This window comes from Nerophis lumbriciformis, linkage group LG08, assembly GCF_033978685.3.
Source record: "Nerophis lumbriciformis linkage group LG08, RoL_Nlum_v2.1, whole genome shotgun sequence".
Taxonomy (NCBI): Eukaryota; Metazoa; Chordata; class Actinopteri; order Syngnathiformes; family Syngnathidae; genus Nerophis; species Nerophis lumbriciformis.
The window spans coordinates 8,095,922-8,119,911 of record NC_084555.2 but is presented as its reverse complement, the minus strand read 5'-3'; the positions used below and the strand labels follow the sequence as shown (position 1 = coordinate 8,119,911).

At 42.3% G+C, this 23,990-nt stretch overlaps 1 protein-coding gene across 1 annotated transcript in view; it reads left to right on the top strand.

The window, feature by feature from the left end:
- The first annotated feature begins 21,604 nt into the window (after positions 1-21,604).
- Positions 21,605-23,990, top strand: part of tunar (TCL1 upstream neural differentiation-associated RNA) — a 66,754-nt gene continuing 64,368 nt past the window's right edge. The window contains exon 1 of the mRNA XM_061968205.2: positions 21,605-21,740. The gene's annotated coding sequence lies outside the window, so the exon portion shown is untranslated. The remainder of the gene's footprint in view (positions 21,741-23,990) is intronic.

The window sequence follows — 23,990 nt, the reverse complement described above, 5'->3', positions numbered from 1 at the left end:
TATTACCTTAGATTGGTAGACAACTGATGTTTGTAAGCACCCCCCGTTGAGAGGGCAATCAGGTTTCTTTCGACAATTACATCCTTTGTTGGTTTTGGAGTCGTTCTGTCTGAGGGCCGACGGCTCATTTGCAATTGTTTTGTTGTGGTTTGAGATGATTTGTCGTATATTGTTCATGCAGCTGTAGCTCAATTTAATGTTGTTCTTGTTGAATACTTTTCTTAGGATGTTGTCTTTGGGAAAGTGTTTGTCAATCAGATTGAGGAATTTGTGTCCAATGTTCGTTGAGACGTTTTTGCTGTATGGGGGGTTGTACCAGATGATGTCGTTCCGTTTTCTGTTCTTTTTTGGCTGGTTTCCTGGCGTGGGTTCATAGGTGAGGGTGAAATTGTATCCGCTTTCATCAAGGGCTTTTTGGTACGGGGGGGTTGCTTGGTCAAATTCAGCTTTGCTAGATGACAGCATCGATAGCCTTTTATTGATTCCGGTAGGTATTCTTTTCGTGGTGGTGGATGGGTGGTTGCTGTCATGGTGCACGTATTGGAGTGTTGTGTTGGGTTTCGTGAATGGTTGGTAGCTGTTATTTCTCAGGTTGAAAGTGACGTCAAGGAAGTTGACGGTTTGCTTGTTGGCTTCAATCGTGATCCGTAGGCCGTTCTCTTTGAAAATTTGGCATATGCGCTTCTTGGTATTCTCGCTGCTCCTTGGCGAGGCGCGACACACTGCCAGTCCGTCATCACGGTAAATACCAAGGTTCAGATTGAGGCTAGCGAGCTGGGAGAGGAGGAAACTCCCAACGAGTTCACACGTTTCTGCTCCGTCAAAACTTCCCATAGTGACGTCAAATGTTTCATTGTTCTTTTTTTGCCATGGTGTACTGTTGTGGATGAGAATGGAGTTTTTTGCGTGGATGATGATGTTTCTTTCGTTGCCTGTGATTGAGTCGTAGTCTGAGGCGAAGTCTAGTGCTTGAGTCAGTAGGTCTTGCGTGATGGAAGGGTAAAATTCCTCGATATCAAAGGAGATAAAGTTGTGCTGTTGTTTGTCTTGGATGTTGTTGAACCATTTGATTACTGCTGCTGTATTTCTCCATTGGTTGAGTGGTGTTTTGTCCTTGATTTTTGTGTTGACTCTGTCCAGGATTATTTTGCTGATTTTTCCCATTTCAGATTTAGTTGGGTTTAATATATTATTATTATATATTATTATATATATATATATATATTATATTATATTATATAGTATACATATACATACACACACAGAAATAGAGAGCCCGGCCACATTTTTTTGAGCCCGGCCACATTTTTTTAACCCAATGTGGCACACAAATCAAAATGTTTGGGGACCCCTGATTTATAGTATGAAAAATATGCATTTTTACAGCTTTTAAGCAATGCACTATTCACATTTTTTCGGCCATTGGCAGGGGGTCACGGAGCGTAACCCGGGTGAGTATTGTATACTGTCAGGCAGGCCCGACTAAACACAATATGAGGCCCGTGGACCATACTTTTTTCCCAACCCTACACTTGCAAAGTACATCCTTGAATGGAAAATAACCACATTTAAGAAGGTTTTAAGATTTCAGAGCGTTGTAGTACTTTGTCAGCGCAGTTAAGCTTGACGAGGACACAGCCTGCAGGCAAAAATGAGGGCTGCGCAAGAGCCAGATGTGGCCCAGACGCAGACGTTCAAGGTGTATTAAGAGTTGGAGCAGAGACAACCTTCTTGTATAACACCACTCTGAATAAGACATAACAGTGATCATTATTTCATAAAGGGGAACGATTACAGAGTAATGCGGGTTTCCAGTTATTGCTTTGTGTTTGTGTTTGCAGCAGCTTTTCACCTTGTCACGCTGACCTCATAACACGGCGCTGCTTATCGTCGGATGATGATGAGAACCGAGGCGACATCTCTAGCTGGCTTTTAATATAAATTAAGGGGATTTGTAAACAACAAAACACAAAAGCATGGCTCCAATCCAGGATGGAGCTGTCACATATGACATCAGAGGAGGGTTTTTTTTTGGTTTTTTTTGTCACCAAATAACCTTTGGAACAAAAAAAAAAGGATGCCTGCTCGCTTGGCAGAGAAGCTCCCCAAGTCAAGCACACATGTGAGGTCTGATTATTATCAAAGCTGCTAGAGCAGAACGTTGAAGTAGCGTATATACACTATATTGCCAAAAGTATTTGGCCACCTGCCTTGACTCACATAGGAACTTAAAGTGCCATCCCATGGAATTGTCTAAAATGTTTTGGTATATTGCAGCATTCAAAGTCCCTTTCATTGGAACTAAGGGGCCAGGCCCAACTCCTGAAAAACCAACACCACACCATAATTCCTCCTCCACCAAATTTCACACTCTGCACAATGCAGTCCGAAATGTAGCGTTCTCCTGGCAACCTCCACATCCAGACTCGTCCATCAGATGGAAAAGCGTGATTCATCAGTCCAGAGAAGGCGTTTCCACTGCTGTAAAGTCCAGTGGCAACGTGCTTTACACCACTGCATCCCACGCTTCGCATTGGACTTGGTGATGTATGGCTTAGATGCATACTTGCCAACCCTCCCGATTCTTCTGGGAGACCCCCGAATTTCAGTGCCCGGGGCAACAATTCTCCCGAATTTCTCTCGATTTTCACCCGGACAACAATATTAAGGGTGTGCCGTGATGGCACTGCCTTTAGCGTCCTCTACAACAGTGGTTCTCAACCTTTTTTCAGCGATGTACCCCCTGTGAACATTTTTTTAATTCAAGTACCTTCTAATCAGAGGAAAGCATTTTTGGTTGAAAAAAAGAGATAAAGAAGTAAAATACAGAACTATGTCATCAGTTTCTGATTTATTAAATTGTATAACAAAACATTGCTCATTTGCAGTGGTCTTTCTTGAACTATTTGGAAAAAAAGATATAAAAATAACTAAAAACTTGTTGAAAAATAAACAAGTGATTCAATTATAAATAAAGATTTCTACACATAGAAGTAATCATCAACTTAAAGTGCCCTCTTTGGGGATTGTAATAGAGATTCATCTGGATTCATGAACTTAATTCTAAACATTTATTTTGTTGAAGTGTTATTCAATAAATATATTTATAAAGGATTTTTGAATGGTTGCTATTTTTAGAATATTTAAAAAAAATCTCACGTACCCTTTGGCATACCTTCAAGTACCCCCAGGGGTACGCGTACCCCCATTTGAGAACTACTGCCCTACAACCTGTCGACGCATCCGCTTTTTAACCACACAAACAGCGTGCCGGCCCAGTCACATGTTGTATGCGGCTTCTGCATACACACGGAATTGACTGCAAGACATACTTGGTCAATAGCCATACAGGTCACACTGCGGGTGGCCGTATAAACAACTTTAACACTGTTACAAATATGCGCCACACTGTGAACCCACACCAAACAAGAATGACAAACACATTTCGGGAGAACGTCCGCACCGTAATCAATCAGTCAATCAATGTTTATTTATATAGCCCTAAATCACAAGTGTCTCAAAGGGCTGCACAAGCCACAACGACATCCTCGGTACAGAGCCCACATAAGGGCAAGGAAAAACTCACCCCAGTGGGACGTCGATGTGAATGACTATGAGAAACCTTGGAGAGGACCGCATATGTGGGTAACCCCCCCACCCCCTCTAGGGAGACCGAATGCAATGGATGTCGAGTGGGTCTAACATAATATTGTGAGAGTACAGTCCATAGTGGATCCAGCATAACAGTAAGAGTCCAGTCCACAGTGGGGTCAGCAGGAAACCATCCCGAGCGGAGACACACAACATAAACACAACAGAACAAATACCCAGAATCCTTTGCATCCCTAACTCTTCCGGGCTACAATATACACCCCCGCTATCCACCAAACCCCGCCTCCCCACACACACCTCACCCCCCCAAAATCTCCCGGTGCTTAGATGCAGCTGCTCGGCCATGGAAACCCATTCCATGAAGCTCTCTGCGTATTGTACGTGGGCTAATTGGAAGGTCCCATGAAGTTTGGCGCTCTGTAGCAACTGACTGTGCAGAAAGTCTTTGCACTATGCGCTTCAGCATCCGCTGACCCCTCTCTGTCAGTTTACGTGGCCTACCACTTGGTGGCTGACTTGCTGTTGTTCCCAAACTCTTCCATTTTCTTATAATAAAGTTGACTTTGGAATATTTAGGAGTGAGGAAATTTCACGACTGGATTTGTTGCACAGGTGGCATCCCATGACAGTTCCACGCTGGAAATCACTGAGAACGGAACAAAGTTTGTAGAAACAGTCTCCATGCCTAAGTGCTTGATTTTGTTTAGGACACCTGATTCTCATCATTTGGATGGGTGGCCAAATACTTTTGGCAATATAATGTATGTGCTCGCCAGGGACGATGCCAGTGTCAGTTCAAGGCTTTTGAGTCACTGGAAATGCATATGCGAGCAGTGGAATTATTAATATTCAGGCATGCTTACCAACCAGTATTAAATCAAATAAAGCAAAAACAAGAGGAGCGAGGGGGAGAAGGGGAAAAACAGGAGTTTTGCAGAAGTGTTGCGTAGATGGACGCTCACGTCCACACTTTTATTCGCTCATTTACAATTCAGGTCTCTGCTGTTGAGAGGAGAGAGAAAGGCGCCTTTGGGCCGATGCTTTTTTTTTTTTTTTTTTTTCCTGTTTCACCTTCACGTGGTGCTGGCCATTGATTGTGAGGAACACCTTTGAACTAACTCGACAGGAAGCCGGCAGAATGATCACCAGCATTGCGTGGACCTTCAGCATCGAATTGTAAACCTTTATAGTTACCCACCACCTCATGCATCATGCATGGAAACCTCTCAAAATGTCTCACAACTTTAACAAATGGGAGAAAAAGCCTTGTCCCTGTATCTTTATTTGCAAAAAATACCGTCTTTCCGCATACTTTGAAATAAGTTGATTGTGTAAATTTGAGGTAATCCTGCTTATAAGATTTACTCAGCAATTTACAAGAAAACAAAGTGACTTGTAAACATGTTAAGCTTTGGGAGTTTCTCAAATGTTTGACATTCAAACATCAATGTTTTTTTTTTGTTTGTTTTTTTGCCCCGGCACAATCTTATAGTACAATGTTTCTTAACCATAGCGTCGCCCAAAATATGTTTCTCAGCTGTGGTCTGTATGGTCCTCACCACTTGTGGCAGTAATGACAATATCAAACCAACAGAAGAATTCTGGAGCTGAAGTAATAAGTAAATAGTAATACGTTTATTAGGCGCAAAAATGATGACTAAAACGATAAAGCTGTATTTTCATTTGCACTTAAATTTTGTTGAGTTTATATAAGTGTGCGGCTTCAGCAGTCGCGGAGGCAAAAACTCGGACATGGGAGGAGTTCGGGGAAGCCATGGAAAACGACTTCCGGACGGCTTCGAAGCGATTCTGGACCACCATCCGCCGCCTCAGGAAGGGGAAGCAGTGCACTACCAACACCGTGTATGGTGCGGATGGTGTTCTGCTGACCTCGACTGCGGAAGTTGTGGATCGGTGGAGGGAATACTTCGAAGACCTCCTCAATCCCACCAACATGTCTTCCTATGAGGAAGCAGTGCCTGGGGAATCTGTGGTGGGCTCTCCTATTTCTGGGGCTGAGGTTGCTGAGGTAGTTAAAAAGCTCCTCGGTGGCAAGGCCCCGGGGGTGGATGAGATCCGCCCGGAGTTCCTTAAGGCACTGGATGCTGTAGGGCTGTCTTGGTTGACAAGACTCTGCAGCATCGCGTGGACATCGGGGGCAGTACCTCTGGATTGGCAGACCGGGGTGGTGGTTCCTCTCTTTAAAAAGGGAAACCGGAGGGTGTGTTCTAACTATCGTGGGATCACACTCCTCAGCCTTCCCGGTAAGGTCTATTCAGGTGTACTGGAGAGGAGGCTACGCCGGATAGTCGAACCTCGGATTCAGGAGGAACAGTGTGGTTTTCGTCCTGGTCGTGGAACTGTGGACCAGCTCTATACTCTCGGCAGGGTCCTTGAGGGTGCATGGGAGTTTGCCCAACCAGTCTACATGTGCTTTGTGGACTTGGAGAAGGCATTCGACCGTGTCCCTCGGGAAGTCCTGTGGGGAGTGCTCAGAGATTATGGGGTTTCGGACTGTCTGATTGTGGCGGTCCGCTCCCTGTATGATCAGTGTCAGAGCTTGGTTCGCATTTCCGGCAGTAAGTCGGACACGTTTCCAGTGAGGGTTGGACTCCGCCAAGGCTGCCCTTTGTCACCGATTCTGTTCATAACTTTTATGGACAGAATTTCTAGGCGCAGTCAAGGTGTTGAGGGGATCCGGTTTGGTGGCTGCAGGATTAGGTCTCTGCTTTTTGCAGATGATTTGGTCCTGATGGCTTCATCTGGCCAGGATCTTCAGCTCTCACTGGATCGGTTCGCAGCCGAGTGTGAAGCGACTGGGATGAGAATCAGCACCTCCAAGTCCGAGTCCATGGTTCTCGCCCGGAAAAGGGTGGAGTGCCATCTCCGGGTTGGGGAGGAGATCTTGCCCCAAGTGGAGGAGTTCAAGTACCTCGGAGTCTTGTTCACGAGTGAGGGAAGAGTGGATCGTGAGATCGACAGGCGGATCGGTGCGGCGTCTTCAGTAATGCGGACGCTGTATCGATCCGTTGTGGTGAAGAAGGAGCTGAGCCGGAAGGCAAAGCTCTCAATTTACCGGTCGATCTACGTTCCCATCCTCACCTATGGTCATGAGCTTTGGGTTATGACCGAAAGGACAAGATCACGGGTACAAGCGGCCGAAATGAGTTTCCTCCGCCGGGTGGCGGGGCTCTCCCTTAGAGATAGGGTGAGAAGCTCTGTCATCCGGGGGGAGCTCAAAGTAAAGCCGCTGCTCCTCCACATCGAGAGGAGCCAGATGAGGTGGTTCGGGCATCTGGTCAGGATGCCACCCGAGCGCCTCCCTAAGGAGGTGTTTAGGGCATGTCCGACCGGTAGGAGGCCACGAGGAAGACCCAGGACACGTTGGGAAGACTATGTCTCCCGGCTGGCCTGGGAACGCCTCGGGATCCCCCGGGAGGAGCTGGACGAAGTGGCTGGGGAGAGGGAAGTCTGGGCTTCCCTGCTTAGGCTGCTGCCCCCGCGACCCGACCTCGGATAAGCGGAAGAAGATGGATGGATGGATGGAAGAAACATATAAATATTGTTATTATTTCTTATTCATTTAGTTTGAATGTATTTGTTTTAGCACAGCGTAATTGTGTGTAAATACATTTTTCGTCAGTTTCTATGAGTCCCTTCTTTTGCAGTATATTTGATTAGTTATTGTTTTTGTTATCAGACTTGCCTAAGCCTTGATCACAAGCTTTGTGATTAACACATGCTGTAATACCATTTGACAAGGCTTATCCTGTTAAACTGTTAGTAGGTTGGATATAAATATTGAATATGATTAAAATCAAGAGTAAGATTACTAATTCAGTGTTAATAATTGAGGCTCCTCTGGAGCGTAAAAGTTTGGGCCCAAGGTCAAAAAGATTAAAGGGGAACATTATCACAATTTCAGAAGGGTTAAAACCATTAAAAATCAGTTCCCAGTGGCTTATTTTATTTTTCGAAAAAAAAATTCAAAATTTTACCCATCACGCAATATCCCTAAAAAAAGCTTCAAAGTGCCTGATTTTAACCATTGTTATATACATCCGTCCATTTTCCTGTGACGTCACATAGTGAAGCCAACACAAACAAAGCGATTCAACAGATTACGCATGTATTGAAACGGATGGTTGTAGTGTGAAGGCAGGTAGCGAAAACGAAATTGAAGAAGAAACTGAAGCTATTGAGCCATATCGGTTCGAACCGTATGCAAGCGAAACCGACGAAAACGACACGACAGCCAGCGACACGGGAGAAAGCGAGGACGAATTTGGCGATCGCCTTCTAACCAACGATTGGTATGTGTTTGTTTGGCATTAAAGGAAACTAACAACTATGAACTAGGTTTACAGCATATGAAATACATTTGGCAACAACATGCACTTTGAGAGTGCAGACAGCCCAATTTTCATCAATTAATATATTCTGTAGACATACCCTCATCCGCGCTCTTTTCCTGAAAGCTGATCTGTCCAGTTTTGGAGTTGATGTCAGCAGGCCAGGGAAGCTAGGGTCGATATTCTTCTCTTGATCATCTTCAGTGGCATAAGGGACGGTGTGAGCCAAGACATCCAGGGGGTTTAGCTCGCTCGTCTGCGGGAACAAACTGCCGCCATTGCTTGCCGTGCTACCGAGGACCTTTGTCCCTGAATTGCTCACACACTCCGGCAGATTAAATGGGGGTCTGGCGGCAGATTTTTTTGACTTTATTGTTGGAAATGCATCTGCTTTGAGTGTCGCAGGATATCCACACATTCTTGCCATCTCTGTCGTAGCCTAGCTTTCTTCGGTAAAGTGTGCGGAACAAACGTCCAATTTCTTGCCACTTTCGCATCTTTGGGCCACTGGTGCAACTTGAATCCGTCCCTGTTCGTGTTGTTACACCCTCCGACAACACACCGACGAGGCATGATGTCTCCAAGGTACGGAAAACAGTCGAAAAAACGGAAAATAACAGAGCTGATTTGACTCGGTGTTTGAGAAAATGGCGGATTGCTTCCCGATGAGCGAATATTAGAAAGGCGTTTAATTCGCCAAAATTCACCCATTTAGAGTTCGGAAATCGGTTAAAAAAATATATGGTCTTTTTTCTGCAACATCAAGGTATATATTGACGCTTACAAATGTCTGGTGATAATGTTCCCCTTTAAGAACCCTTGTTAAAGCATATGTTAGGCATTTGTGCATATTTTTGTTTTCACATGTTTTCATATATTATATGCTTTAATATACCACAGCTGCTGCGCTATCTTCCTTGTATGCGACTACATTAATGTTTTAATACAAAATTAAATTGAATGGGTGCATTTGGGTATGTGCTATACGGCGTTGCTTTTAGTTTGAAGTTTATTTTACACTGAACAGGAAGTCATTCTGTGCAGGTTCTTAGTAGTTTTCACATTTTTAGAAATAACATCATCCATGCTTCTAACTGATGCCCTCTTTGGCTTTTGGTTAAGAACTAAAACTGGACTTATTGGATAGTTTATGGTAAAAACAAACCTTTTCACCCTTTTTCCCGATATTTTTAGATTTGTTATTTAGGATAAGTTTTTCCTTGTCCCTGTCAACAAAGTGCTTAAGCCTGTGGGATTCATTGTGGGTAACGTTTGTTGTGTTTTACACTAAATTCATTGTCATTTTTAAGTTTTAAATGGAAAATCGTAAAATTTGAATCAAAAAACTACAATCTTTTCCATAGCTGAAGAAGGATTAGCACCACGTCAACATCCTAACACAGGTTCATGCTTCTGTTTATAGGCTATGTCTACACTAAGCCGGATAACCCCTTAAACAAATATTTATTTTGCCTAAGCCCCGTTTCAGCCACACTAAACCAGTGTTTAAGGTTCCCCTCCTCGGACAAATTTTGAAATGCGCCGTCTATTTCTTGAATCTCCGGCTCTTAGCTTTGTATGGACTCTGATCGTTTACAAATTGAGTTCGGAGAGGAAGTGACGTCAGAAAGAACGCGCCACAGCCAGCTTTATAATAAAGCGGTTTCGTAACTCGGAGCTAACCATTGGAAATATGGAGGCCGGTCATCCAGACATGCCCATGTTTCTCATTCTTCTACATGTACAGACGTTTGTGGAAATCACACATGAATAACTTAAGAGAAAGCGATTGCAGCTATTTCAGATACAACACTTCTCAGACGGCAAGAGAACTTTCGAATGTTGAGGTCAGCTGTGATTCTACTTACCGAAAAACTTCGTCCATTTGTCAAAGGAGAGTCAACGAGAATGCGGGCTACCGTGGATGTGATAAAAAAGGTAGCATGTGCTTTGTGTTACCTGGTCGTGGAGGGAAGACTAACTACGGAAAACGGCGAATGCTTTTGGACTGGTAAAGCAGACTGTATTAGTTATTGTCCGCCATGTATGTCGCGGACTCAACGTCTAGGTCTAGAGCAGGGGTGTCAAACTCAAATACAGAGTGAGCCAAAATTTAAAACTGAACAAAGCCGCGGGCCAAGGTTGAAAAAATTAACCTTTTAAGAGGGACCCAAACAAGTTTTGCATTAAATATTGAACAAGCAAGGCTTATATAACTTTATAGTGACATGCAAAATCGAGTTTCAAATATTAATAATAATAATAAAAAAATATCAGTGGCATATCAAATACAATTTAAATAAAAATTGAATGCCTCTTTTCTATTTGCAGCAGCCTTCTGTGGTAAATATCAACATTAACTTTTTCCACAGGCTAATAAATTTAAAAATAAAATAACAATTAATAAACCAACCATTCAGGACTTTAATCTGCTCAGTTTGCAACACACTGATCTAATCTGATGTGCCCAAGCCAGATACCTGACATCTTTTCTTGGATGCTAGTACATTAATGTCGGGGCTCAGGCTTTGAGCTGAGGCATCCCTCATTATCGAACAAAGTTGTTCATTAGTCATTTTTTCTCGTATTCCACAGTCTTGGGGGCGTGCCTTACAGGCACTGCTTTTAACGTCCTCTACGAGCTGACGTCACGTCCGCTTTTCATCCCTTCTAACAACGTGCCCGGCCAGTCACAAGATATGAGCGGCTCCTGTACGCACACACACGTAAATGCAAAGCATACTTCATCATATAGTTTACACTGAGAGTGGCCGTATAAGCAACTTTAACATTGTTAGAAATATACGCTACACTGTGAATCCACACCAAACAAGAATGACAAACACATTTTGGGAGAACATCCGCACTGTAACACAACATAAACACAACAGAACAAATACCCAGAACCCTTTGCAGCACTAACTCTTTCGGGACGCTACAAAATATACCCCCTCTACCCTGTACACACACACACACACACCTTGTAGCGTCCCGGAAGAGTTAGTGCTGCAAAGGGTTCTGGGTATTTGTTCTGTTGTGTTTATGTTGTGTTACTGTGCGGATGTTCTCCCAAAATGTGTTTGTCATTCTTGTTTGGTGTGGATTCACAGTGTGGCGCATATTTCTAACAATGCTAAAGTTTTTTTATACTGGCACCCTCAGTGTAACCTGTATCGCTGTTGATGAAGTATGTGTTGCATTCACTTCTGTGTGTGTGCCAAGTTTGCCAACTGAGCCAACACTCGTTGGACTGGACGAAAAGGGGATGTTACAATCCTTGGAAGGGGCACTGAAATTTGGGAGTCTCCCGGGAGGTTTGGCAAGTATGAGAATTAGCGGTGTACCGCGGCACCGCTGCTGTATATAATCGGCGGGCCAGCTCTAGTGTTAATTTGATATCACCTCACGGGCCAAGTGAAATTACAGGGCGGGCCAAAGTTTGACACACATGGTCTAGAGCAGGGGTCGGCAACCTTTACCAGTCAAAGAGCCATTTTGACCAGTTTCACAAATTATAGAAAACAATGGGAGCCGCAAATTTTTTTTGAAATTTTAAATGAAATAACACTGCATACAATTTTTTTTTTTTTGCTTTGTGCTATGTATAATCCAGGGGTCTCAGACACGCTGCCCACACCTTTATGTGGAATTTGAAAGCTGGTGCGGCAAGCGGGTTTTAAATGATTGGCGCTTGTCAGCGTCAATGTAGCCCGGAAGAGTCAGGGCTGCATGGGATTCTGGGTGTTTGTTCTGTTGTGTTTATGTTGTGTTAAGGTGCAGATGTTCTCCCGAAATGTGTTTGTCATTCTTGTTTGGTTTTGGTTGAAAGTGTGGCGCATTATTAGTAAGAGTGTTAAAGTTGTTTTATATGACCACCGTCAGTGTAACCTGTGTGGCTGTTGACCAAGTATGCCTGCTGTCACGTAAGTGTGGAAGCAGAAGATGTATATTGTACAACAAGTGTTGAGCTGCCACGCTGTTAATACAGATTGTAGAGGGCGCCAAATGTTGTACCATCATGGCACGCCCTTATTATAGCCATAAGGGTGGAAAACGGTGAATATTAATCCCGGGAGTTTTCTGCGAGAGGCACTGAAATCCGGAAGTCACACGGGAAAATTGGGGTGTTCAGCATGTAAGCTGCTGAGCCGCATCAGAGTGATCAAAGAGCCGCATGCGGCTCCGGAGCCGCGGGTTGCCGACCCCTGTACTAGAGTATATAAAGTCACCAAAAAGGAATGGACAATGAAGGTGAAAGCAAAAGAGTGAGGAGTGTCCTGACCAGATATCTAGATCCCTAAATTGATTGTTGTCAAATGTTCATTGTCACATTGTGTACTTTCGTGTCCATTAAAGATTTGATTAATTTATGATGTCTCAGGTGTGATTCACTACAATAGGGCCCCACAGCACACTGGATTCCAGCTAATCAGGATACCACAACACTGGATATTGTTCAGATAAGTTACATTTAAGAACTTGCACACAAAGCAACACTGGAGGATAAGGTTAGGTGGGATTTACCCTGGATAACCTTAGCCTTAGTGTAAACGGGGCCATAGTCTGGATGCAAATGAAGTCACCTCTCACCCACTCTAGAAACCAGAGAGTGGAACCACCCACCTTGTTTTGCTTAAAGGCCACTGCTCCAGTGTTACAGTGTTACAATGTTACAATGTTACAGTGGCACTAGGAAAGCCTTCAAAGCAGACTGCCGCTTTGACGGATGAGGAGTGAAAGGCCGATCAATAGAGATCACGACTTAAATGAAGAGTGATTTTAATTAGCTTACTCTTATTGATGTGCGCCTCCCTCAGCCGCTTGGACTTCCTCCAGGCGGGACCCGCGCGGCCACACTCGCCAGATGAAGATTTGCTGATCCTCAGCTGTTCATGTAACGAGGGGTGACAATATCAATTGAAGCGGGCGTTTATGAGGGGCAGCTTCTCGTATCAGCATTTGTCACTGCTACATCTCATGTACTGCCACTGGCTGCTATGACAGCCACTCAGTCACATTCTTCCAGCATCAGGATCCCAGGGTTCACTATTAGTTGCTGTTTAGCAGAGCTTTACTTAGTTTTGACTCTTGTGTGATCATTAAAAACGTGAAATATGTTGAATATTATGCCTTGGTATTTCACTACTAAAATTGTGCATTGCTTTTGTACGTGTTGATAGCATGCTGTACCTAACCATTGGAAATATGGGAAATTTCCCAGGAAAATAAGGGAACTTCAAGATTTTGATGCCCATCATATCGCTTGCACGTGACCTGCGAGCTGCCTGTCATAAAAGGGAACTGCACTTTTCTTTTAATTTTGCCTATCATTCACAATCCTATATGTTTTATGCACTCTAACTCATAAATAAACATTAGCAAAAGTCTGTTATTTCCCAAACATAACCAAACCGTCAGGAACAAGCCTGACAAAAAACATCTAAAATACCACGATCAACATTTATATACACACTCTAAGTACATATGTAATGTAATATTTACATATTTTGCTCATTTGAAGATTACAGTGGCGTATTCATGTCACCGATACATCACGTCATGTTTCCCTTCAACAACAAAAAAAACAAAAACTGGTGCACGGACAGTCACCACACGATCCTTGACAGAATCGGGTCAGGGTCCAGTGGCATGGAGTCCAAGGCAACTGGGGACCCTTTTCTGCTGCAGCCTTCTTCCGCCATCGCAGCCGTTGAGGTAGTTCTTAAATCTACCGTCTTCCGCCTGCTCCGCCGTTGAGGTCTTCACCGTATCCCTGGCTAGGGGGCAGTCAGGTACTAGGTCTTTGCCAAGAGCCACCTGGGGTAACAGTAGTAAAGGGGTTAACCTCCTAGTGCCCCAAGACCCCATAGAGGAGCCTCCACTGCCAGATGCACTTTAACGTCATGCCCAGGACACAACACACTAATAAGTATGGCATAATTAATTTAACCAGATAAAAACCCATTTTGATCAAGGTCGGCAACCCATGGCATCACACATTTTTCAACGACTAATAGCTTTAGGCTTCATTCAAAAGAGCTACATTAGCATGTTAGCATTCGAGTGACTGTACTGCATGGCAGATATTGCATTCTGGGGATTTTTGTTTGAGTGTTTTTACGTTGTAGTATTAAAGGGGAACATTATCACCAGACCTATGTAAGCGTCAATATATACCTTGATGTTGCAGAAAAAAGACCATATATTTTTTTAACCGATTTCCGAACTCTAAATGGGTGAATTTTGGCGAATTAAACGCCTTCCTATTATTCGCTTTCGGAGCGATGACGTCACGTTGGGAAGCAATCCGCCATTTTCTCAAACACCGAGTCAAATCAGCTCTGTTATTTACCGTTTTTTCGACTGTTTTCCGTACCTTGGAGACATCATGCCTCGTCGGTGTGTTGTCGGAGGGTGTAACAACACGAACAGGGACGGATTCAAGTTGCACCAGTGGCCCAAAGATGCGAAAGTGGCAAGAAATTGGACGTTTGTTCCGCACACTTTACCGACGAAAGCTATGCTACGACAGAGATGGCAAGAATGTGTGGATATCCTGCGACACTCAAAGCAGATGCATTTCCAACGATAAAGTCAAAGAAATCTGCCGCCAGACCCCCATTGAATCTGCCGGAGTGTGTGAGCAATTCAGGGACAAAGGACCTCGGTAGCACGGCAAGCAATGGCGGCAGTTTGTTCCCGCAGACGAGCGAGCTAAACCCCCTGGATGTCTTGGCTCACACCGTCCCTTATGCCACCGAAGATGATCAAGAGAAGAATATCGACCCTAGCTTCCCTGGCCTGCTGACATCAACTCCAAAACTGGACAGATCAGCTTTCAGGAAAAGAGAGCGGATGAGGGTATGTCTACAGAATATATTAATTGATGAAAATTGGGCTGTCTGCACTCTCAAAGTGCATGTTGTTGCCAAATGTATTTCATATGCTGTAAACCTAGTTCATAGTTGTTAGTTTCCTTTAATGCCAAACAAACACATACCAATCGTTGGTTAGAAGGCGATCGCCGAATTCGTCCTCGCTTTCTCCCGTGTCGCTGGCTGTCGTGTCGTTTTCGTCGGTTTCGCTTGCATACGGTTCAAACCGATATGGCTCAATAGCTTCAGTTTCTTCTTCAATTTCGTTTTCGCTACCTGCCTCCACACTACAACCATCCGTTTCAATACATGCGTAATCTGTTGAATCGCTAAAGCCGCTGAAATCCGAGTCTGAACCCGAGCTAATGTCGCTTTAGCTTGCTGTTCTATGGGCCTTGTTTGTTTGTGTTGGCATCACTATGTGACGTCACAGGAAAATGGACGGGTGTATATAACGATGGTTAAAATCAGGCACATTGAAGCTTTTTTTAGGGATATTGTGTGATGGGTAACATTTTGAAAAAAACTGGGAACTGATTTTTAATGGTTTCAACCCTTCTGAAATTGTGATAATGTTCCCCTTTAACCTTGGCAAGCATTTATAAAGTCAAACCTCAGTGGCAACGGGTTGACACTGGAACAGACTATTTCTACTGTATTGTATTAGTGTTTTAATTCAAAACCAGTGTTTACTGCCCCCTATGGTACTTGAGGAGAGGAGCGCCGCTTCTTTGCTTCAACTTCCTTTTCTGATTGCTGTAATTTTGTTATGAGCATCAAACTATTTACCACTATTTTACATAAATGATTTTTTATAGGGCTGCCTACTGCTAAAATAATGCTTTTCCATAACAATTGCATGGTGCACAACATCTTAATGAAGCAAACACAGCAGACAGGGTTGTTGCCAATGCAGGGAATATAATACAATGCGTTGTCTGCCAAGGTTGCTTGTCAGTACTGACACATTTTAAAAATGTGCTGATGAGCTCTCTTTTGGCATTAAAGTAGCTTAAAAAAGTGAACACAAAAACGTCCGAGAAGATGTAGAGCTCAATTTAGAGTTTAACAGTGTCGCGGCGCAATCGATGATTTGAAACTCAGTGGCTCGTATTAAGATTTGCTGATGCTTGTGCCGCAAAAGTGGATGTTATATCTGGTTATAGAATATTAGGCACTTGTCTTCATACTGTACTGTATGAACCACGGCCATATTCAGACACCTCTTAAATCTTAACTAGTGATAGTAGTAATTATGATTAATGACATTTGCATTTATTTTTTTTCATCTTTGGATGTTAATACCTGTACAGCACACTGTTAAAACTGCAAGTCCCAGAATGCAATAGCTGCCATGTTGTCACGTTAGCATACAGTCGCTCTCAAGCTAACATGCTAATGTAATGTGTAGCGCAGGGGTCACCAACCTTTTTGAAACCAAGAGCTACTTCTTGGGTACTGATTAAAGGGGAACATTATCACAATTTCAGAAGGGTTAAAACCATTAAAAATCAGTTCCCAGTGGCTTATTTTATTTTTCGAAGTTTTTTTTCAAAATTTTACCCATCACGCAATATCCCTAAAAAAAGCTTCAAAGTGCCTGATTTTAACCATCGTTATATACACACCCGTCCATTTTCCTGTGACGTTACACAGTGATGCCAATGTAAACAAACAGCAAGGTATAGCGACATTAGCTCGGATTCAGACTCGGATTTCAGCGGCTTAACACTGTCTGATAAGATAATTACTAACAACTATGAACTAGGTTTACAGCATATGAAATACATTTGGCAACAACATGCACTTTGAGAGTGCAGACAGCCCATTTCAAGCGCGCTAAGAACATATATTTTTCCACGATTTCAGCACTCAGGTTAACCATACCTAAATAGACACAAAATACTGCATTACACAAGACTACCCGAATGTACTCGAATGATTGAAAAAAATAAATGTTTTTAAGCTAAATTATTGGTAAACACAGTTTATGTATAATAATTTACGTAAAACCGCGAGTAATGAATAAAGTTTTCATCAATTAATATATTCTGTAGACATACCCTCATCCGCTCTCTTTTCCTGAAAGCTGATCTGTCCAGTTTTGGAGTTGATGTCAGCAGGCCAGGGAAGCTAGGGTCGATATTCTTCTCTTGATCATCTTCGGTGGCATAAGGGACGGTGTGAGCCAAGACATCCAGGGGGTTTAGCTCGCTCGTCTGCGGGAACAAACTGTCTCCATTGCTTGCCGTGCTACCGATGTCCTTTGTCCCTGAATAGCTCACACACTCCGGCAGATACAATGGGGGTCTGGCGGCAGATTTCTTTGACTTTATCGTTGGAAATGCATCTGCTTTGAGTGTCGCAGGATATCCACACATTCTTGCCATCTCTGTCGTAGCATAGCTTTCGTCGGTAAAGTGTGCGGAACAAACGACTGACCATTTCGTCGGCTTTCCCCACACCCTCGTATTTTGAACAAATTTCGTCCAATTTCTTGCCACTTTCGCATCTTTGGGCCACTGGTGCAACTTGAATCCGTCCCTGTTCGTGTTGTTACACCCTCCGACAACACACCGACGAAAGTGAGAAAATGGCGGATTGCTTCCCGATGTGACGTCACAACGCTCCGAGAGCGAATAATAGAAAGGCGTTTAATTCGCCATAATTCACCCATTTAGAGTTCGGAAATCGGTTCAAAAAATATATGGTCTTTTTTCTGCAACATCAAGGTATATATTGACGCTTACATAGGTCTGGTGATAATGTTCCTCTTTAATGCGAAGGGCTACCAGTTTGACACGTAAACACGAAAAAAATGAAAATTTAATTTTGAAACATAGTTTATCTTCAATTTCGACTCTTTAAAATTCCAAATTCAACCGGAAAAAAGAAGAGAAAAACTAGCTAATTCGAATCTTTTTGAAAAAATTAAAAAAAGAATTTATGAAACATCATTAGTAATTTTTCCTGATTAAGATTCATTTTAGAATTTTGATGAAATGTTTTAAATAGGTTAAAATCCAATCTGCACTTTGTTAGAATATATAACAAATTGGACCAAGCTATATTTCTAACAAAGACAAATCATTAATTCTTCTAGATTTTCCAGAACAAAAATTTTAAAAGAAATTCAAAAGACTTAAATTTGATTCTACAGATGTTCTAGATTTGCCAGAATAATGTTTTTGAATTTTAATCATAATAACTTTGAAGAAATATTTCACAAATATTCTTTGTCGAAAAAACAGACGCTAAAATGAAGAATTAAATTAAAATGTATTTATTATTCTTTACAATAAAAAAAATAAATTTACTTGAACATTGATTTAAATTGTCAGGAAAGAAGAGGAAGGAATTTAAAAGGTAAAAAGGTATATGTGTTTAAAAATCCTAAAATAATTTTTAAGGTTGTATTTTTTCTCTAAAATTGTCTTTCTGAAAGTTATAAGAAGCAAAGTAAAAAAAAAGAAGAAAAAAGAATGTGTTTAAACAAGTGAAGACCAAGTCTTTGAAATATTTTCTTGGATTTTCAAATTCTATTTGAGTTTTGTCTCTCTTAGAATTAAAAATGTCGAGCAAAGCGAGACCAGCTTGCTAGTAAATAAATACAATTAAAAAAATAGAGGCAGCTCACTGGTAAGTGCTGCTATTTGAGCTATTTTTAGAACAGGCCAGCGGGCAACTCATCTGGTCCTTACGGGCGACCTGGTGCCCGCGGGCACCGCGTTGGTGACCCCTGGTGTAGCGCTTGTGAATCAGGTCTACTTTGAACACATCAACGATTACAAAATCTTACGGTACGATATTGTCACAGTATTTAGGCCACGGTACGATATTATTGTTGTATACGCCCAAAAAACAACAACAACAAAACAAGACTTTAAAAATGCTATAGTGCGTAAAATGAAGTGCCAGTAATGTTTGGTGTCAAACTCATTTTAGATCGGGGGCCACATTGAGAAAAATCTACTCTCAAATAGGCCGGACTGGTAAAATCACAGCATGATAACTTAAAAATAAAGACAACTTCAGATTGCCCAGTCTAGATTGTATTTTTTTTAGTCATCTTCCCCCATCCTTTACCTATTTCCCAACTTTTACGGGGTGCCTTGTGGCGACCCGTCAGCGTTCCTGCTCTGTGACCCTGTACACTGTTTGTTTGTCTAATCTTGAACGGATTTGTGCTGAAAACAAAGTTTCCTTGTACTTGTGCAATGACAACAAAGACCTACCTACCTAGATTGTTTCCTTTGTTTAAAAATAGAACAAGCACATTCTGAAAATGTACAAATCATAATGTTGTTGCGGTTAATGAGCTTTGAATGAATCCTACACGTGGGCCGATTAGGGCCAAAAGAGTACCAACTCGCTTGGAAGTGGAATGCCCGTGACCTTCGATCCCTCAGGCGGTACTGCATCAAAAAGCGACATCTGTGTGTAAAGGATATCACCACATGGGCTCAGGAACACTTCAAGAAGAATAGAAGGTGTAAATCTCGCGCCAGGCCGTACCCATATCCGCAGCAGGTCTCCAAGGTGAACAGCCTCTGGCATGTTAGAACAAGATGTTCCTAATGATCCTAATGATCTTCAGGTGGTCCTGGATGAATTCCTCTAGTTTAGAGATACAGCCACCCTCAACCTTGTAGATGTTGGCTGGGTGCCTCCCAGGGCGGTATAGCTCGGTTGGTAGAGTGGCCGTGCCAGCAACTTGAGGGTTCCAGGTTCGATCCCCGCTTCCGTCATCCTAGTCACTGCCGTTGTGTCCTTGGGCAAGACACTTTACCCACCTGCTCCCAGTAGATAATAGGTTTCACTATGTAAAAGCACTTTGAGTCACTAGAGAAAAGCGCTATATAATTCACTTCACTTAATAGTATTCTATCTTTATTTGTCGTTATTTATACTTTCTGAATAAATTATGTGATAATGTTCATCAGTCAACTCATTAGTGTTAATTTTCAATCTATCAAGATAAAAAAATTATGATATCCAAATCAAATTACAGGATGTTATTTATGTAGTTTGCTCATTTTCCTCAACTGGTGCACTAACATCATGTGTTGTTGTTTTTTTTGTTTTTTTTACATATGTAGCATCATCTATAAAGATACAAATAATTGCTATTGCGACATCTAGTGGACACATTTAGAACAGCAGTTTCTTTCTTTCAAAAATTTGGGCTAATTTTTATACTTGGCAAACTCATCCCACGGGCCGGATAAAACCTGTTTGTGGGCCTGATACGTTTGACACCCCTGGTATAGGATAAACACGGTCCTTTTCAAATAGTGAGGCGGGTGTGATGCCAGTGGGGGGGACGGACATGCTTTTTTTGCCCTACCAGAATAAGATGAAGCGTATGTCGCACTTTGCTTCTCTGTAGCCACGGTGGAAGAAGAAGAAAGAGGTGTGTTGATTCCTGTAATGTTAATAATCTTACAATGTTATGCAGAGGTATAGTTATAACCAGGGCCGGCCCGTGGCATAGGCCGTATAGGCAAATGCTAAGGGCGCCGTCCATCAGGGGGCGCCATGCCAGTGCCACAAATGTTGGAGAAAAAAAAAAAGAAAAAAAGTTGTTACTATTATTTCTAAATACAAAAAAATAATCTCACGTTAATTAAAATGCAAAGTAAAGCCTATTTAATAGAAATATTATTTGTTACAACATTACGCCCCCCCTCCTCCCCCCGCACGGTGCGCCCCCTCCCTTCCCGTACCATGACTCTTTTTGGACGTCACCACATCAAAAAATCAACACAAGATGTCAAAACGGCCAAAACTGTCAGCTGCCCAGGGAAGAAAAAAGAGAAAAGAAGAGGAGAAACGAGAAAAGACAGAGGTAGCAGGTAGGTAACGTTAGCCTACATGAAATTATTTGTCTGTTACAGAATGTGATAGTAACCTGGCTTTTTAGCATTAAGCTAATGTTACATGATTCGGCAATTGCTAATCAATAAATAGCTAGTTCTGTTTTAACGTCGGGTTAATATTGTGGAGGGGGCTAAATTGTTATGGAAAATAATAATGTAACGTTAGGTAATTACAGTACTCCCACCTTACATTCCTGAGGGACATTTGTATTAGATCTTTTGAGCAGGTGTTTTTTGTTTACATTATTGCCTTCTGGTTAACTAATGTTTGCCCTGCAGGTAATAGTCACTTTTCCACCCCTTTATATATTAGGTATAGTTGTAAGTAAAAAAAAAAGGTCAAAGACAAAGCTATTCGGGTTCTTGTGAGTATATACACTTCACTGCCGATGTGGGGGGGCGCCACCTAAAATCTTGCCTAGGGCGCCAGATTGGTTAGGGCCGGGCCTTGTTATAACAATTTTACAGACAAATTATACTAATTATAGTCACGGTAGAGAGGGTGGGGCGAAATATTTTCTTTTTCCGAGGGGGGGCGTAACAGAGAATATTTGAGAAGCATTGCTGTAATTGTACACAAATATAATGCTAAAATATTCTAAAAATATTTTGAAGTGCAAATAATTGTGCACAAACATCCACTGTGTCTCCCAACTTTTACTTTCAGTGGACGTTTTTCTATCTGTTTTGAAAATGCAGTTTCCCAGAAAAGTTAACTCACATTTTAACTTTTAATAATGTGAATACCTCACAAATTGACGTTTAGCTTCGCCGGCTTAATCTTTTCCGAGTGATGGTATTGGTAGCTGTGATGTTTATAAAAAATATTTCCTAAACGTTAACTATCTTATTTTATAAGGCCATGTCATTTTAGTTTGTTTCTGGTGGGACAATTTAGTTAGATGCACAGGTACATCACTTCCGGTTTTCGTCAAAACAAGAACAGAGAGGGAAGCCATCAGGCTTTGAGCAGCAGGAGCAATCTGTTCGCATCCTTAACACAGGACTGACAAATCAATGTCGTAAGTAGTGGTTGTGCATTGATCAGTTGTTTGTGTACAGATATCAGTCATTATTTCATCCAAACACTTTATAATTTATGTTTAAAAACTATATAAAAAATAAAACCGCTTTGCTAATCGCATGTTATGCGAATTCAGACTGCATTAAATGAGGCATTGTTATGTTAAAAAGCTAACAGGCACTTTATGTTGAGTAATATTCTTTATTTTTTCTGTCTTTTTTGACAGTTTTCACTCGGTGCAATGGTGAATGAACCCAGTAAAGTTCCCGACACTACAGCGACGGCTCATGTGTTCGTTATGGATAGAGTTTAGCGTGATGTTTAGTCTCCAGTTCCCACACTGAGATGAGAACGTTATAGTAGCTTATCAAGTAGTTCGGTGTGCAGCAGATGCTTTCCCGAGGCACGGTGCGCCATGAACGAATCTGTTTGAGCTTGGAACACTCGAGACGAACGTGACGCGCTTTATTACCGCTACAGAGGTTATGTTTTCGCCAGGGTTTGTTTGTTTGTCTGTTCGTAAGCAACATAACGTTAAAAGTAGAGATGTCCGATAATGGCTTTTTTGCCGATATCCGATATTCCGATATCGTCCAACTCTTAATTACCGATATCAACTGATACCGATATATACAGTTGTGGAACTAACACATTATTATGCCTAAATTTGTTGTGATGCCCCGCTGGATGCATTAAACAATGTAACAAGGTTTTCCAAAATAAGAGAACAACTTCAACTCAAGTTATGGAAAAAAGTGCCAACATGGCACTGCCATATTTATTATTGAAGTCACAAAGTGCATTATTTTTTTTTAACATGCCTCAAAACAGCAGATTGGAATTTGGGACATGATCTCCCTGAGAAAGCATTAGGAGGTTGAGGTGGGCGGGGGTGTATATTGTAGCGTCCCGGAAGAGTTAGTGCTGCAAGGGGTTCTGGGTATTTGTTTTGTTTATGTTGTGTTACGGTGCGGATGTTCTCCCGAAATGTGTTTGTCATTCTTGTTTGGTGTGGGTTCACAGTGTGGCACATATTTGCAACAGTGTTAAAGTTGTTTATACGGCCACCCTCAGTGTGACCTGTATGGCTGTTGATCAAGCATGCCTTGCATTCACTTGTGGGTGTGTCACAAGCCGTAAATATTATGTGACTGGGCCGGCACGCAAAGGCAGTGAAGTGAAGTGAATTATATTTATATAGCGCTTTTTCTCTAGTGACTCAAAGCGCCTTTACATAGTGAAAACCCAATATCGAAGTTACATTTAAACCAGTGTGGATGGCACTGGGAGCAGGTGGGTAAAGTGTCTTGCCCAAGGACACAACGGCAGTGACTAGGATGGCGGACGCGGGGATCGAACCTGGAACCCTCAAGTTGCTGGCACGGCCACTCTACCAACCGAGCTATACCGCCCCTGTGCCTTCAAGGTTTATTGACGCTCTGTACTTCTTCCTACGTCCGTGTACACAGTGGCGTTTTAATAAGTCATACATTTTACTTTTTGAAACCGATTCCGATAATTTTTAAACCGATACCGATAATTTCCCATATTACAATTTAAAGCATTTATCGGCCGATAATATCTGTAGTCCGATATTATCGGACATCCCTATTTAAAAGTTATGAACAGATTTTTACAAAAATATTTCCTCTATCGACTACTTCCTGGCATTCTCTTTCGCTCCACGCCCCCACATTGCGGACCCCGCGCGGCGCAGAGGATTCTGGGAGATGTAGTTTATTTTCAGACCGGCTATGGAAAAGGTGTCGGAAAAAAACTAATTTGACAGAGTCACCCGTCACAGAATTATTGAGAAGATTTTGAAACCGCAGTATTGCGGTGTCAACAAAACCGTACATGGTGCATATTACATACTAATATACTTTTTATTCATTTAGCTCAGGGGTCGGCGAGCCGCATGCGGCTCTTTGATCACTCTGATGCGGCTCAGCTGCATACTTGCCGACCCCCCGATTTTCCCGGGAGACTTCCGGATTTCAGTGCCTCTCGCAGAAAACTCCCGGGATCAATATTCTCCGATTTTCACTCATACAATAATAATAAGGGCGTGCCATGATGGTACAGCATTTAGAGCCCTCTACAATCTGTATTATCAGCGTGCCAGCCCCGCTCCTTGTTATATGCTTCTTCTGCTTGCACACGTAAGTGACAGCAAAGCATACTTGGTCAACAGCCACACAGGTTACACTGACGGTGGCCATATAAAACAACTTTAACACTCTTACTA